Source organism: Anas platyrhynchos, chromosome 7, assembly GCF_047663525.1.
Source record: "Anas platyrhynchos isolate ZD024472 breed Pekin duck chromosome 7, IASCAAS_PekinDuck_T2T, whole genome shotgun sequence".
Lineage (NCBI taxonomy): Eukaryota > Metazoa > Chordata > Aves > Anseriformes > Anatidae > Anas > Anas platyrhynchos.
Window position 1 is genome coordinate 15,547,871 of NC_092593.1, and position 18,465 is coordinate 15,566,335.

General features: G+C 41.3%; 1 protein-coding gene and 1 long non-coding RNA gene across 5 annotated transcripts in view; one reads left to right on the forward strand and one right to left on the reverse strand.

Annotated features, from left to right (window-relative positions):
• The window catches only part of ADCY5 (adenylate cyclase 5), a 213,962-nt gene that overhangs the window by 128,493 nt on the left and 67,004 nt on the right, over positions 1-18,465 (reverse strand). The gene's annotated exons all lie outside the window — the stretch shown is intronic.
• LOC106016418 (uncharacterized) lies at positions 1,138-14,481 on the forward strand. Its single transcript, XR_001189136.5, has 3 exons — positions 1,138-1,414; positions 12,773-12,946; positions 13,759-14,481. It is a non-coding gene; the product is annotated as an uncharacterized lncRNA (long non-coding RNA).

Below are 18,465 nucleotides of genomic sequence, written 5' to 3' on the forward strand. Positions count from 1 at the left end.
CATACATAAAGTTAGAAAAAGGTAAAAAACATAAATTGTTTTACATTTGGAGGTGCAAGGGACCAAGGACAAGGTTTCTTGTTTTCTTCCCAGTTTTGCAATATGCTGGGCTCCAAGACATCTCTTCTCTGTGCCCAGGCTTATCGTTCTGCACAACAGAGTTTTAACTTCTGTTTAGAGCTCAGATGCAAAAGCAGCACACTCTACACCAGTGGTACCAACAACTCGTGTAACAAATTGGACCGCTGTTGGGTTAGACCTCCCTCAACAGCACTGATGACATCCCTCGGACTTCCTGAAGCTCCTCTCTTTGATGACTGTGCTAAAGGCAGACTACTTTGAAACCAGCACTTGGAATATGGCCAGGAAAAGAAGGAAAGAGACCAAGGGAGATTATCCTCAAGCCAAATGCCAAAGAAAAAAATAATCCTTTGTTTTTTATTTATTTAAAAGAAAGCCACTCAATTCAGAACAGATAGATGTCACCCACATTTGCAGCCTTAAAACATATATAAATAAACAGTGCACCTGGCAGCTGAAGTTATTGATTTTCCAATTCCTGAGGGATAATAAATCTAAATAAATTGAATTAAGTACTTAAAAAATACAGACCATTTTGTTCCTTTAAAATCTGTGCAGGGGACAGAAATACGAGCTTCTGATTTCAATTTAATCCTGGTTCAAGTAGAAGGAGATTTTCTATCAAAAAATACAATATGAGATGTGAAAGCTTCCTGCTGGAAAGCACTGCTAAAGGAAGAGATAGATCCTCTTAATTAAGGTTGTCTTGTATTTGTCTCCCTAAAACAGACATGATCAATAGGCACAGAATGAAATTGATTGCTGCAGCTCATTTCATTAGGTGAAGCAAATGTCTCCATAGAGATTAAGCATGTCTTTAATATCTGAAGGTGGTAACATCTGTCTTGGTGAAACTGTGAGCTCTCTGAGGCAAGGTTTTAAGAAAAAAACACAAAAAATCCCACCCCAACCAGATTAGTTGTAGCTGCATAATTCTTACAGCTCTCTCCCCGACTCCAAATCACCAAACCCCCTTATTACAGAAATTATCCTTCGGGCTCTTATCTAATTGACCCTCTGTACTAGCACTAAATGTCACATCCTTCCCTAGCAACAGCTGCTAGACCGAGCAAGGTCTCGTCTGTCATGCATATTTCTGCATAGCAGTCATCCGGGGGCTCCACAAGGAAGCAGCTGGGAAGCCGGGGCCACGGTGCTCTTGTGTGGCCGGGGCAGGATGGCGAGCGGGGAAGCTGCAATCCGGAGCTGTGCTGCAAGGAGCCTCTGCAACCCTAAATTTGGCAGCCAAGGAACCCTGCCAGGGATAGACAAGAAGCTTGGAGGGCTATCGAACAAAAGCCTGAGCGCAGATGTACCACAATCACCACTAGAGGTGCGTGCCCTCTCTTCTTTTCCTCTTGCCTCAGCTGTTTTCTGTCCCCATTTTAACTGCAATGTTACTGAAAGGTAGGAAAATAGTGCAAGGGGATGAGGCAGGCAGTGATGGAGAGGACACAAGTCATCTCATGCTATGGGGGAGTCCGACTTGGCAAGCTTTGGTGTCAATTCCTGTTTCCAAAAGGGGTTCTTGGTGCTCACGTAGGCATGTAGAGGGCACAAAGCAGCATGCATCTGCAGTGCAGAAAGGGTTTTGTAGCACTGCAGGCAACTAACAGAGGATCTGAGGCCTGAGAAACAAATCCCACCATTGTTTCATGTTTTCATTTGGGAAAGGGTAAATAAAAATGCCTCTTGCCAGCCCAACAATAGGAAGGGATGTGGATGAAAAGCAGCCAAGACAGCACTACCTCTTCATCTTGCATCCTTGCCGAGGTGGGAAACAGTACAGAACGTGAGCTACCTGGAACTGCATAACGCAATTTTCTGCCAGCAATGCCCCGAGCTGAGGGATTACCGTGATCCCAGGCTCAGGTCTTGCTAGAGCTTCCACATAAGCAAAGAGACATGAAATGTTCCCCCACCCATGTTTAAGGAATTGTTTTCATTGTAACTACACTCGCACCATCTGTCTCAGTTGCCTAAACAGTACCATGTGTGCAGTTTGTGCTACCCTCTCTGTAAAGATATTTACATACTCTTGCACAATGCACTTGCTGAAAGATGGATGAAAAGAAGGCAAAATCCTGCTGAGGCAGCTGCAGGGAAAAAATTAGAGAGAGGCATTCAGATTTGGCATGACTTGGGATGTTCAGAAAATTACTGAAACATTCTCATCAGCATCTCACAAACACATCCAAGTAAGCTAGGAAAGTAGAGGTCAGGGAAACATTTCCCCCACTCCTCCCAAAATTCATGTTTCTGTTGTTGTTAAGAAAAAGTTTAAATCCTGTGAGAGTTCACTATGAGGTGGTGAGCTCTTAACAACATGCAGACATTGGCTTAGGAAAATTGCAGTCAACCCCCAATTTTGGCATCGAAAGACACATCACTGTAAATAACCAGTTTTGCACATAACACTTTTTCCCAAAGAAAGGCTTCTGAGCACTTCACTCTTTTCAGTTTCCCCTCTTGCCCCGTTTTTGGAATGAAAGAAGAAATTTGGGGAAGAAAGTTGCCTGTAGTGGTGCAACAGCCCAAAAGCAATCGCAGAAACAAAACCCACGTAGCTGGCATCCCAAGCTGGTTCTCTGCTCACAGGACACAGCATAAGCAAGACTTCACAGATTCAACAAAATTTTTCATTTTTGGGTTTCAATTTTACTTGAAATTGAGAATTCTGCAGGTAGGCATTCCCTATTGACCCAGCTCAGTCTAGCTGGTGACATACAACTCCACTTGATACTTGATAAATGTTCAGTCAAAAGTGAAAAAAAGCAAAAGAAAAAGGGCAAGGAAGAAAGGAAGAAAGTTAGTTTAATGAAAGACATGACATAGAGGGGATATATATACTTTGAGGATGAAAGTTTCAAGTCAGTGCTGCGCTACTTATTTTTCAAAGGTAAATGAAAATGAAGAAATAATTGTTGGTCTAAAAGTAATGTGTTTACCTTTGTGTGAAGCTGTGGAAAAGCAGGAAACTAGAGATTTAGGCTGGTGGCAAACCAGGTGTAGAATAAACCAAATCCTTGTGTACTGCTGTCAGCAGGCTATCACACGTTTGGTGGAAACCTTATTATAATATTACAAAAAACCTTACTATAATATTACAAAATCAGCACTCTTGTTTTCAAGCCAGTTTCAGAAACTCTGCCCCTCTTGCTTTCAACCAATAAAAAAACATGTCCCATGAACAATTCTTAAAAATTCCAAACTTTTAGCTGAGTGTTTGAATGGGAAGTTCTTGGACAGGTCCCTCCCTCTGATCATATACGTTCAGCCATGGTCCCACATTGGTTTAGGGCCCCAGATTCCATTTTTCCATTTCCATTCCAAAAAAAACACAAAACTGACATGAAAAGATTAAAAGGGTAACTGTAAGCACCATCCACCTGTTCTGGACCAAGGTTTGAGGATCTACTCAGGGACCAAGAGGAGTTTACGAGAAACCGAGTTTATAAGTTTTTCTGGGTTGTGACTAATCATTTCCAATGTAAGGAGACATTGGCCAGTCTTGTCTAAACAAACCAGACCAGGCGTGCTTAGGAAAGGAATTAGCTAACATTTTAAACACCACTTAGCTCCTACTTTAGGTAAACGGACAGCTAGAGCAGTTGGTAAACACTGGCCGCTCTCCTCGCCTGGACAATGGCAGAAGGTTTTGCCCAGCTTTTCAGTCCCCCAGTTTACACCAGCAGCTCCTTCACTTTCAGCACCTCCTCTGCTGGACCAGGCTACCATGTGCACGGGGAATTTCTTGCAGGGGTGTCCAGCCAACAGCCTCCTGGAGGCAAGGGCAGAGGCTGAGGCTGCTGGAGGTGAGCTGAAGGAAGCCCTTCCTCAAAGGCAAGACAAGGTTGGCCAACAGAGGGATCATGTCTAATTAGACTGACACAGGAGGAAAAGAAGCTTTCAGCTATACAAACTCTTCTTCACTTCTGTCTCTGCCCTCAGACCTGCAAACCTCCAGCAAAACTTCTTCCTCTGAAGAGGAGATGCATTGCTCTGCTGGTGCCTGTCTCTTACTGCTTGAAGCACTGGTCAAAACTGGGTATCCACCAATGTCAATATCTACATTTAGATAAAATGAATATTAACCTTTTGACCATTTATTCAAAGGAGAATTGCTTACAGTGGGACTTACTTTGGTTTCAAAATTGCAGAAAATAACAATGGGGATTATTTTAGATAAAAAATCTGATTTACACGGAAGAATCCTCCAAGAATTCAGAAAGGGCAGAAGACTGACATTAATGTTATCAGAAAACACTCAGAGAGTATGTGGTGGGAACAGTAAAAGCAACAGAATGAGAATGATGGACCTAAAGAGGGTTTAGCAAACTCAGGGAACCAGTTGGTTGGACTCCTGCAACAGAAACTCCAGTGGAATCACACTGAAAACTTGCAAGAGGCTGCCAAGGGGGCAGTAGAGAAGACGGCTGTTGTATTAGCAGTTTAAAAATTAGAAGTTTAAAGTCTGACATAGAAACAATGTCTTATGACTAAGAATAAATATAAAATAACAGCAAAGCTCTCCTGTGACAAAATTGGAACCTACATCACAAAAAGAGCATTACAAGTACCAGGGGACATGAAAGATGAAAAGAGAATATTCTTTTAATATATCAGAAGGAAAGTACAGCTCTGCTGCTTAATACAAGAGAAGAGAAAATAATTCATGACAGAGAGAGGCTGAAGTAATCTATGCTTTCATGGCGCTAGGTCAAAAAAAAAAAAAAAGGGTTAGTTGTGACCAGAAACTTCACACCATTCTAAGAATGACTAGAATAAGGAAAGAAGCAGCTGAAAAATATAAGGCAGGTTAAATGTAGTCAAGCTGGCATTTCTAATAAAATCCAATAATGAATTCAACCCCAAATCCCAAATCTTTGAATCACTGCCAAATGTCTTTGAGAATCTACAGTGAACATTAAAGACCCAGCTAAGAGGGAAGGTAAAGTGTTGCAATTCTCTCCAGAAAACAAAACGCAGAATAACTACTGAAAGGAGAGGGTGAAAGATCCGCATTAGTTTAGGAAAAAAGGAAAGTGACTGCAGTGCAATGGCTTATCATAAATGATAGCAATATTTAAAGACAACAATTAGTTGTTCTCTACATTTAGAGAGCAGAAGACAAGCAGTTGGCTCCACTTGCAGAAAAGGAGGTTTGCTTGGGTCAGACACAAGGGATTTTTTCCCGAAGTAAGAATACTTCAGAATGGGAACATGTGCCAGGGATACTTGTGGAACCATCCCCACCAAAGATGCTCAAGAACAGGAAAACAGCTATCAGGATTGGCCTCAGGGTATTTAGTTCTGCCAGAGAAAAGGGGAAGAAAACATGAAAAATGAAGCTAGATAGTTTCCTGAAGTCCCTCTCAGGGCTACATTATATTTTTGTGATTCCATAGGGCCTCAAGAACAAAACTGAGATGATGTTGGGAAGAAAAAAAAAAAAAAAAGAACAAAGCAGCAAAAAGCAAAGCCCATATCCAGGTTGCTGTTGGTCTCTTGATGTCTGGTTCTTTTGGAAAAGCTAAAATAACATTGCAAGTGTATGTGGAAGAATATGTGTTTTTGGACAGTGATTCAAACTTGAAGCTTTGTTGTAGGTGCTCTAAATTCCCTCAGAAAAACCTACTTCTCTCCTTCCCTCTTGGCTCATTAGGCTGAGAAAACAGCCTTCAGAGCTACACCAACCTTCCTAAATACTACTCTCAGCTCTCAAAATGGCACAGCTCAGAATGGTGTTAACTATTTCACTTGAAAAACAAAACCCTGCCCACGCTGCAGCTGGCAAACATGACCCATATTAGCCATGGGTTGCCTACATGAACCCAAAGTTCTCTTTCTAGGGGGAGCATTTCCAGACAGCACTTTATACAACCTTGCATTTAATCAACTTCTGCAGCTGGGGAAAGGTTTCATTTGCCTGAGCATCACTGAGGTAACACACACCAGTGTGGAGATGTACAATGATAGCTGGCATCCGCAATTGCCACCAGCAATTTTTGTGCCATAAAGGGGGTGGCCTTTAGAGCAACTGAACAGAAACTCACTTTGCCACTGAGAGAAATGACTTGCAAAATATGCTCAAAAAAAGCCTTTGCTCATTCGCTGAGTGTCTTGTCTATACAGGATTCTGATCCTCCATCCTCCATGTGCAGAGCAGCCCTTGTAGCTAGCAGCCACAGAAGCAAGGACTGACTTGTAATACTCTCACACTAAGGGCAAAGACATGCAAAATTAACCATGCAGCTTGGAAGGGGCAGTGCTAAAACATGGAGATTTACCACAGAAGAAATTGGTAGAAATTTTAAGGAGGAGAGAGGAGCATGAATGCTTTGTTTGGAAATAACTAAGGACAAATAGGATAGAAATCAAGGCAAATGGCTACCAGAGCTAAATGCATCAACTTAACCTGCAGGAATAAAGTACTGTATGCCAGATAACCCAGAGCTTGCCTGTCACATTATTTGGAGTTTCTACAGGCCTCTCAGTATGTCCTGGCCTGAGGTAAACTTACATCCGCCTACAGAAATACAGCTAGGAAGTCAGGAAAATCTATACTTAAATTCAGCTCTTAAAATTTAGTAGGCATGTTGTTGAGAAGCTAATGTCCTTTTAGCATCTAACAGCATGACATTCCCAGAGGAGGCAGATGATGCAATGCAACAGGAAAGGCTATCTGGACAGAGATGTGCTGTTTATTATTATCAGCTGGACAGCAAAATTTATTGATATACTCTTTGGTGGACAGGCTCTAAAGCGAAGCTTTTCCTTTCTTGGCAAAGGAAGAATATCATCACAGTGAGGACAGATTTCTCCTTGTGTGAAATAAAATAATAATAATAATAATAAAGTGTTCTGGAATGGGCAGGATCCTGTACCAGGAGGAGGAAAATCTATGCTAGAAGTTGTATCTTTTACTATCATGGTAAAATTACCTGTAAAAAGGAAGGCCAATTGTACCTGAGTAAAGAACAACGCTACTTGTACTACCAGCTCCTGCCTGGACTACTTGTAGGAGTCAGGGATCATCTTTGCTCTGCCCAGAGCTATTCAATATTTCTAATAATAGCTAAAAAAAAAAAAAAAAAAAAAGCTCTATGGTGGAGGGGAAAAGTTCCTTGACTACTACAAGGTTTATACTAGTTATACACACACACACACACACACACACATATATATATATCATAAAAAATTGGAGTAACATGATCTAGTGATATGGTGAAACTAGCTCAGCGAGAACGGCTCCAAGATTGCAAGGCTGACGCAGAGGTATTTTTGAGTGAGCAATTGGAACCAGTCCTCCAATAGTTGGTTTGCTGCTCATAAAACTAATAGGGCATAGAAACAAAAATCTTATGGGAAATTTAACTTCAGGATTGCTAATGTGGAAAGAAGAACATATTCCAGATGACTGAGGCTTTGGTAAATTTAATGCTAACCATCTATTGTAAATACTCTTTTATGAAGCCATGCAGCTACAACATAGTGAATACACACTGTGTGCCAAGTTTAACATGTTTAGTTTGTATGCAGATAGAACATCAAGCTACAAGTAAATCTGTTTTGTGTTCCCTCTCTTCTGTCTATTCTTACTGTGAAATACAATGAACTGACAGAAAAATTGAATTATAGGCTGACTTGAGATCTGTATCTCATTTTGGATCACTCAAGCTGCGTCCCTGTTTTTTTTACTATGCTACTCTACAGTTATTCCAAATACAACAGATGCTCAGTGTACTCCCATTGCCATCAGCAGCTCTGTATATTCCTATAGTTGTCCCGAAACACAAATGCTTAGAAAAGCTTCCTGAGGAAACTCTCCAGTACATGGTTTGGCTAAAGGGAACAAAGGGTATAAGTATATACACACCTTACAGAACAGTGGAACAGAAACCTTAAATTAATACAAACTGAATGCAAACTGAATACGTCTGTCAAAGAACAGGACCAAAACCCAGCAAGGTGCCCAGTTCCTGCAACAGCCACTTACAGGGGCTCCTACCTACCTGTACTGTCATTTGATCTGTGCTATTTTAGTCACATGGTCTGAACTTTTGGGTAGACCTGTGCGGTGTCAAGAGTTGGACTGGATGATCCTTAAGGGTCCCTTCCAACTCAGGATATTCTATGATTCTATTTTGAAGAAGCGCCTCTCAAAAGCTGAGTTCACACTATAATATCTTGAACTAGCAAATTTTCACAATTTGCACACAACGTACCAAAAGCAACTGCAGTTATACTGGTGGGATCTTAGACATTAGGGAAAGAAGTCCTACTCGTGACCTGCAGTTCAATTCACTGAGGGAAGATGCCATACGTGTAGCACCTTCAGGCTGTTTCATATTCTACAATTTGCATCAAAAATCTCTTCAGAGGAGTTTAGAAATGCTTTTGTACACCTTAAGCTGTAACCTCACAGATGTTGTGGAATCCATTCCACGAGGAAATCCATCGTGACTGCTGAAGGATGGACACAGCACAATCTAGAATGTTTGCCAGTACAAAGTGAGTCTACATCACCTCTCCTTGCACAGGCAACATACAATAGAGCTACGATATCAACACTGCCATGGGGGTTTTGATACTAGAGTATCAAAGTATGAGCTGATTTATAGCCAGATTTACTCTACTATCAATCACAATCTCTGAAAAAATGAATTTATTACAAAACTTTTATCAATGCTTTTTATCATTAAACGATTTCCAAATGCTTTGCCCATGTCTAATCTCTGAAAAGTCCTAAAACACTTAGGTAAATATAATTCCTATTTTACAGTGGAATATAAAAAAGCATGCCCCGGAGAAGAATTCGTCATTGTTTCCCCATATCTGTCAGCTTTGAGTGCCATAACTTAACCTTCAGGTTACGCCACTGGGAGATGCAGACGCTCGCTAGCTGTAAAGATTCAGCAGTAACAGTTGTTTTACTTTGTACTTCCAAAATAAATGATTGTTTCTGGAAGCTTTCTGTGCATAAACCAAGATCAGGGAAAAAATTTGCAGTGATTCTACACCCCATGCTTCATCATAGATGAAGATATTTTCAGTTACTCACTTCACTTCCAAGACATATTGCTTATTTTTGCAGAAAAGCACTTAAACTGAAGAACAGACATTCCTCTCTGGCTAACAGTATATAGCAACGCATTAGCAAAATATTCTTTTCCCTGAAGTTTGAAAATGTTGATTCCACCAGCAGCACTGGCCACAGATGCCCTCCATCAGTTTGGTCACAAACAATTGCCAGGTCTTTGCAATTTGGAGAGAATTTGGTGGAAAGCAGCTGCTAAAAGTCATGGCTGTGGCCACTCAAAAAAAACAAAAAAATACTTCCTACAAACTTGCCTTCCTCCTACTGCACCCTCTCCTGGACACCTTGCCACTCCTGCTCAAGTGCTTCCCTGCGGTGGTGCTTTGCTCTAAGTGCCATGTCCCCCACACAGAGCAAGGGAACATTGCTTCTAGAGAACGAGACACACTGAAGTTGCTTTGCTAAGTTCAGAGCAAACTGCTGAGAGCCCTGGGACAAAACTGTGGTCCCACCTCACAGCCTTGTCCTGCTTCTGCACCACCACATCCTTTTCGGGACACATCTGCCTTCCCCAAGAGGATGCAACTGCATGTAGCCTGCCAAGAACAAACTCTTCACACCACCAGGGGAGCCACAGGCAACAAACGCCAACGTCACATTCAGCTTTTCAGGAACGCATGATGGAGATTTACGTGCACTCTGCTGGTAGCTGCAATGCAAACAGGGCTTTCACGCGACTGTCTCGTGTCCTAGGGAATAATATTTTATCTTCTAGCAGATGTTACGGGAACAGATTAACAGCAAAGATACAACTGCATTCCACCAATGCTCAGCAGAAGTCAGAAGTAAAGAAGTCTTGTGTACCTGGGTTATTGTCATACACTTACCCTATGTCACTGGTAGCTAGGTGACACAGGTACCTCACTGCACAAGCTAGGATTTTTATCTTGTGAACACAGGGGAACGATTAGAGCTTGGCTGGATTTGGGCACTCCAACACACTTCCTGCTTTGAAGGCTTGGTTTTGGTGATTTAAATTGTGGCAAGAGGCAAGGAGCTGAGGTGGCTGAGCAGGACCCCAAACCTCACTTCTCCTCCATCTCCACGTCGCAAGGCCGCACCTCACATGAATTAAATGCCTAAGTCTGACTTTCAGTAAACTCAGCTTCTTAAAAGCTTTGTATAAAGCAAAGCATGTGTGAGCATAGGCACTTACCCACGTTTGTGAGGCAGGACGCTAGGCTAGGTCTCCAGGGCTGTCCTCTGGAGCACGGTGTGTCACAAAAGCCCTGTCCCCACTGGCACCGAGAGGTCACGGAGCAGCCTGACACCACAGGCATGGGAAATGCTGATAAGGAAGGCTGCAAATGCAACTGGGACATACTCCATGTAGGTCTCAGCCTGGCTGCTATCCCAAGTGAAACAGCCAGCTCTTGGCCTCACAGTCTCTGGTTGAAGGGTGAACTGAAACATCTTTGCCACGCAAGGAGGGATTTATGCACTGACATGTACCTCTCTCTTTCCTTCTCTTACTGTGATACTCCCAAACTTCCTTTCCTTCCCATACCTACTGGCTAGGAGAGACCTGCCAGGGCTGGCTCCCAGTGATGGCCGCCAGGCCACCACTACCACCACGTTCAGGCTGGGCAGCAGCTGCTGCTTCTGGCCCTCATTTTCATCTACCTTCCCCTCAGTAGGGCATGAATTTGGGTTTCCTTCCTCTGACCAGATGCTCTTTCGTGCAACTTCTGGGAAGTCTGTAACCTTTGAGACCTCTTCTGCCCTGTCAAATTTGGTGGAAACCACTGAGCCAGTTTAAATCTGTCCTGGTGAGGGAGTGAGGCGAATTCACAGACAGTGTGATCACACAGCCTTGTTTCCTCAGAAAACCAGGCTGAAAAAGCCAAATATAAACAGAATGCTTGTCAAAGCATTTCCTAGTTTCTAAGATCTACTTAAGAGAAAGAGTGCCAGGCAGGAGGAGCACCAGGAGTTGGCCTGGTTACTCCCCATCCCATGTGCACTGCTGTGCTGAAGGTAAATGCATCTCCCACCTCTCAGAAATAGAGGTTGTGTCCCCCTCATCCTGGCCCAAAATAGATGGATCCATGTCCCTGAGGAGTGGCTGGGTATTACAGAGAAAACAAGCAGGCACAAGGAGGGAGTTGACCAGTCCCCTCCGGAGGTATAAAAGCCACACAACTTCAGACCAAAAGGCAACCCCAAAAATATTTTCGACAAACAGGTTTCCCCTTGCTTCCATCCTCTTCCTCTTTTAAAGATGAAATTCAAACCACAACCCAGCAGTATCTCAAGATAAAGCAGGTGCAGGGGGACTTTCAAGTTTTGCTTTTGCCAGGTCTCTAGTTTCCTCTGTTCTGTTCTACTCCCAGAAGGGATCACATTCTCCTTGTGCGTATGCTCTCCTCAGAAAAAAAAAAAAAAAAAGAAGCATAAAGAAACCCTGGGGCCTAGTTAAGTCCCAGCTACTAGTCCTGCTGCACACACGTTGCAGACATGGTTATGTACAAAACACACCACTCATTTGTTTCTAGTAATACACAAATGTACTGGAAAAATTCAAAAGTAATACAGTGTGAAGCTCTGGGGATTCACAAACTATTTACGGAAATACAGCAATGCTACCAGAGCTTCATTTACTTTTAAACATATGCAGTCTTAGATCCCCCAAAGTGCTAGCATTTTACAGGCATACAAATGACAAAACTGCTCAGCCTCTTTTGCAAAAATTTCCATTCCTCCCATGATGTTCCAATTAGGTCTGCAACTAATAATTGTCAACCTTGTGAATAATTTCACATAATTCACTTGGGCAGAAATATTCCCTACAAGTCTGTGGTTTGAACTGAAATAACGAACCATCACTCACTTTCAGACTGTAATGTAGTTGCAGCTCATCTCGTTAACTTTAACCTTCAGTGCCCAACAGTACTGCCCCTGGTGACACTTTCCTCTGCACTGAATTACAATAATGCACAGAAATGTTTGCAATAGGTATATCAGGAGCAGCAGCTAATCATCCTTGGAGCCAAAGAAACTTCCTCTGTAACTGAAGATTTTCTGAAGCCTCTCGTAAGGACACTTTTTTTCCTTTCTCTCCCATACTGTGTCCATATCCACTTACTAACTTCAGTCTTTCTTCTTCCTAATATGAGGAAAATGATGAAGAGCTGTGAATCTAGTCTAGATCAGCTATTAAAGCATGTTTAGTATTTCCATGAGCATGACCAGGAGCACATGATCTTTTTTGCAACAGTAGTGTTTTTCTAAACTTTCTAATTTACTTTGACTCAGAGGAAATACATGATGGTCAGCATGACATGTGAAATTAGATATTGGCCTAGCAATCAGAGACAAAGCAGTCAACAAAAGATGAAGAATTTCTTTCATCTTTTAGTTTTTGTTTTAAGACATACATATCTACTCTGAGTTTCAGACTGAGAAGCTTTTGATCTTGCAGTGCAAAGGAAGGGAAACCTCTGCTTGAAGTTTGCAGCTAGTGCTCTGCTTGCAGGTGGCAAGCTTTCCCTGTGCACTCACAGCAGAGCAGGCACAGGACAGGATGCTCAGGGTACTGGAAAACACCCATCTTTGATAGTGATTTATAGCTGTGCCCTGGAAAATTTGCAGGTGCTGCCAATGGCAGAACAGAGCTCACCAGGAAGAACTGTCAGCCAAATGTCCAGCTGCACCCTACCTGCAATGCAGCCCCATTTCAGCTGTCTGTGAAGCCCCTTGTTCCTTGCCCTGAGCAACACAGTGGTGCAACAGACTGCTAGCAAGTGGCCACATTCCTTTGCAGAGGTGGGTGAAATGATTCATTGTCTATATATAGACCTGTTCAAGTACAAAATGATGCTGATTTTTTTCTTTCAATTGTTCTCAATATATGTTTTTCCATTTTACATTATTATGATATTCAAAGGATATGTTGAATACATACTAGACCAAAATACAAACTAATTGTGCCATCCCTCATAGATGTAGACTTAAAAGTTTCTCAATTTTATTTAAAAAATTGTTGTGATTCAAATATAACCTAAAAGAGCATTCCTTGACAAATAATTTCCTCTACCAGTTTATCAAATTCAGTTTAGTTATTCAAGGGTTACAGGATTTAAAATTATCCTTCTATGTTTATATATAGTAATACATTAAAATATAATGGAATACAGTCAACAAGGAAGATCTCTTTTGAATATTTTCCCCTTGTATGTAAGCCATCTGCAGCTGGGAAATTTCATTGTTAGAGGTCCATTAATGAGATCAATACAAGTTATATCCACAAGGGATTAGCTGGCTAATATGCTATCAAAAGACTCTTGGATACAGCAAACTGTTTTTCTCACATGCAGTCAGGCCTAAATGTGATCTTCTTTTCCTTCTTTCTCCATCCAGAAAGTGGAAATGAAAGCATTCCCATTTTCTACAACACCAACTTTCACACAAACACACACACAAAATCATACAATAAACAGAATTAGAGATTCTAAATTTATCTTTAGTGGATGCTCAGAAAATGACAAGAGGTAGGTAAAAGGGAAGGCTCTGCCATATATTTCCTCAGGTCAGTATTTAACTGACTTTTTCCCTGATCTCTTTTGCGGCTGTTTCAGGTTTAGCTATGCATTCATCAGTTTTACTTCTGGTCTCCAAGCAAGCCCATCTACAGTCACCATCACCCTCTTATATCTTCTGCTCCTACCAAAGAAGTCTTAACTTTTATTTCTGAATAACAATGGAGATGGGGGAAGAAACAAATTAATAGATAGCAATAATAATTTTAAACCCTCTCTTCACTTCAGGCTCTGGTATACAGAAACAGAAGGACAATAAACACAGAGCTGCCGAGCACAAGAGTCTGCTTGTTTCTCTGGGGAAGAAAAAACCATCAAAAACATGTGCATTCGCCATGGAAGAAAGACTGCCTTTCTGGTTGTGTGTGAACTCACATGACAGATACAAGTTGACATAACACTGCAGTTATTTATCACGCAGATGTTTAAAGATAACTCTTAATAAAAAATGATAATCACACACAGTGACACAAATCCACCAGACCATGAAAGCTAATATTTACTCAATACTAAATACCTAGTGGTCATGCAAGCCTCTAAGGAACCAAGTCTGGTTATTGCTTTACTACTAGGAAAGCCAGTGCTTCAGAGAAAATAGATTATTTGGATTTTCTTTTAATGCATTTGTTATTATTATTTTCACCAAAGCTATTCAGCCTTTATGTTTTCCATCAAATAGTCACGGCACACAAGCTTTCCATTTTCAGAAATACTGCAATGTCAGCACTTCGTGTGCCAGTAAAATGGATTTTCACCTCTGTATTTAGTTTTGGTTGGTTTGTTTTAAAAGAAACTGGAAAGAGAAAATGACTGAAGAACAACGAAGACCTTGAGCCCAGTCCTGCCAGAGCACTGGGATGCAACACAGGCACTCGAGGAAAGAAGGGTCCCTCTCTGCACCTTTTGTCATGCTTACAGATCACTTTTCCTGCCCCTCTGGCATCTTCTGCCTCAGCTTTGTGAGGGATGGCATGAAGAGTCCTCCATCTACTTTTAATCTTTTTACTGAAGGAATGCATAATACCATACCATGGCCCTACATATGTGACATAATCTTTAAAAAATGTTACCTATTGTTAATTGTGATCTTTACAACTGAGATAGGAAAACTGGCTCTGAGCAGTGCTTTTCTCTCTGGCCAGTTTCTGTATGGGCACAGACACATTTGCACTGTGCGGGGCTGCTTACGAAGTCCCAGCATAGCTCGGGCACCTGGAAAAGCATAAACAGGTTCTTTGCTCAAGCTAATGTCTCCTTTCTTCCTTATCTCTCAGCTTTGCTTTGTACAGCCTTGGCACAATCTGAATTTGAAGCAATTGCAATTTACTTGATACTACAACATCCAAGGCAAAAATCCTTCAGACAGATGATTTGCTCAGTTCCACCCATTATGAAAGCATAAATGCTATAAACAGCAGAAAGTAAGAAAGTTGCTTCGGGATGCTGGGAAGTACAGTGTCAGTAAATGCAACATGCTGTATGTGGATAAAACCCATTGAGTTTGTGAATACAGAGTTACCTATTATTACTCAGGAAAGAGATCTTAGAATCATAACAGTTCTCTGAAAGCATCAGGCTGAATGCTCAGGGATGGTACAAGGGAAAAACAGTGTCAAGGATGATTACAAAAGGAACAGCAAACACCGTCTCTCTCCATATAAACTAAAGTTTTGCCCACATCTTCAGTTCTACGCACAGTTCTAAAACAGATTTGGAAGAATTAGGAAAAGACATGAAAAGGAAGATATAAATAACAGAGGTACAAAACAGCTTCTCTACAAGATGAGATTAGCCAAAGGATGACTTTTCAGCCTGCAAGAGATGACTGTGGAGAAGAACAGGATTATGGTCAAAAATCATGAACAGCATAGAGAGAGTGAATAGGAACAACTGTTCTCATGATGTAAGAAATAGGGGGCATAAAATGAAATGATCAAACAGCTAGTTTAAAACAAGAGGGTCCAGTTTTATTTTTTTATTATCCACTATGTAATTAAGTTGTGGAACTCATTGCCACAGGATGTTTTGAAAGCCAAAAGCATAAATGGATTAAAAGAAAAGCTATTAGAAAAATTCATGGAAGAAAGGTCCATCAAGGGCTATTAAGACACAGATACAACCTCTGACTCAAGAAGTACCCAGAGAGCCGACTGCCAGAAGCTGGGAAGGGATGCTGCTCTGCACTGACCGAGAGCAGATGCTTTGGGAAAAGAGAGTGAAGGACCAAGCTATGGTCAGAATCAGGATACTGGATTAGACAGATCTTTGCTCTGATTCAGTATAGCTGTTCTGATGCTCTTCTAAAATGAACTAATTTGTCTTTGAGAATCTGACGCTTATTAAAACCCAAATGTAATTCCTTCCTTATTGTGAGACAGAGTGACCAGAAATTACCAGAAGTAGCACAAACAGTGATTATTTAAAGTTACTAGCTGTACTTTTGGATTGTCTTTAATCTGAGAATTTCTATACGATTCAAAAGTCACTTGGGTAAATTTATTGCTGCTTGAAAGTTTCAGTTCGTGACAAAAGCTTTACAAGACACTATAGTAATGCTTCTATGTTTAAATGTACAAGGAAAACATCTGGTTAAATGCACAAGAGCTATTGCTTGAGGGGGGGAATAAATGTATAAAAACAATGAAAGGCCTCAACTTCTTTCATAAATATCAGTATAAACTAAATCAACTGCACTGAATCCCTATAGATCAGCAGTGCTGTAGAATGGCTGAATCACCTCATAAAAGCCAGTTAAGACATACTAGGTTCTTTCGAGGATACAAATTAATGTTTTCATTCTTGCAGGTTTCTCTAAGGGCAGTGTAAAGCAGAAAAATCAATTACTGAAATAATATCCAATCAATAATTCAAGGCTGTATAGAAATGCATGTGCATCAGGCTGCACAAATCACTGTCAACTTTTTAAGTTCTTTTTCTGTTTCTGCTTTAATATTTCCCTAGCATAGTTTTAGCATACGGAGTTACTCAGCTGGTTAAGGAACAAGATGAAGCAATTTCATCAAAGTGAGATTTGTTCCTCCTCTGCATTTTCAAAAAAACTGGAAAGATAAGATTCAGGTAGGTGGACAGATTTGAAATGAGAGCGTTTTGCACTAAACCTTTTACAACTTTGTAAGAGTTTGCAGTTTTTCAAAAGTGTCCGCTCCACTTCTCCCAGTCATTCTTTCCAAGACAGGCTAGAGAGACAAACAGGCTAGTTTTGTGTAGGCTCCACAAAATGTTCGGGCAGGAAAAGTATATACAAAATAAGGCAAAATGTATCACCACCGTGAAAGCACAGATTTTATGTTCAGAAGATTCAAATTCAGAAGAACTAACATGCTTGATTTCTAGCACAAGTCCCTTCAATAAGATGTGATGCCCGAGAGATTAATTTAAAACTGATCTTGACCAATGTAACACTGGAAGTTGTCACGTTATAAATGTGGTCTCAGCAGTGACGGAGAGAGATGAAGGTAGAAGGAAAATGAAGGTAGAAGGAAAACAGATGCTAGAGTGAATGTATTCAGAAAGTAACATCTTCATTACCAAAGATGCCAGAAGAATCCTTGTAAAAAATTCATTCCTGACCGAGGTTGCATTTCAGGTATTTACTTCTGATTAATGTAAATCCCCCCCAGCTTTAGCAGGGGAGGGCATTCATCTTCACTGCGCATTCTGAATTGCTTCAGAGCAACCTGCAGCTCAGCACTCTTAAATGACTCTCAGATCCCACCGTGCACAGCATAGTGCTTCGGTGGTGGGAAAGGAATGATTTTGGGGTGTGTAATCAGCATGTTGTCTCCCAGTGAGAGGCAATGACAAGCAAACAGTAGAAATGAACAACAATTTTAACTGAAAATAGGTAGTTCTGACAAAAGGGATGAGAACCCTGTGTTTCCCTGGGCCAAGTCAGTCCCCTTGAACACCGTGCAACAGAACAATTCTCCTTGCTGTGAAGTGACACACTCCAGCAGAAATGAGGAAATATTTCCTAGCACCTTGTTGCCTGCTTAGAGACAAGTTTAACTCCACTCTAGCTGAGGTCACTTCATACACAAGCGCACCATTAGTAAATTCTTCATGTAAAAGCGGCAGCTCCGCTTTCTCTGGCTCTTCTACCTGCAGCTTAAGGTCTGTGAAGGGATGGTTGTCCTCCTTCAAGAGAGCTTCAAGCTGAAGGCCTTGTTTGCAAAGGGAAGCATGTGGGCAGCCAGTTCCTAGCTTCCAGAATAAGGATGCTACTGAGACATGACACTACCTGGAGTTTTCAGGTAGGAGGTAGCTATCTGACACGCAGCATGACAGCGGTATAGAGCTCATTCTCAGAGCTAATAGCTAAGTCTTTATTCCCCTGTGGCTGAGGTCCTGAAATACTAGGTGCATATACAGCAAAATATTACTTTACTCATGGAAATTTTGAAAACATAACACCAAAGGAGATAAAGGTGATGGTGCAAAGTTCCCAAGCTCAAACAAGACCCTGATTGAGTTGTTGCTTCATATTCTAAGCAAATAAACAGAAATGCATAAGCTGCACAGCCCACAACTGTACTGTAAATATGTTTCTATTGCTAAAAACCCCAATGCCCACAGACAATCGTGTGATTCCCAGCAGCAAGCATTGTCACAGCCAGCAGAGACCAGGTTACCCTTCCTCCTCTTGTTGAAAAATCCCTACACCCAGATCAATACAATTCAGATTTAATGAGCCCTTAATGTTGGGCACAGAAGTTGTAGTAAAGG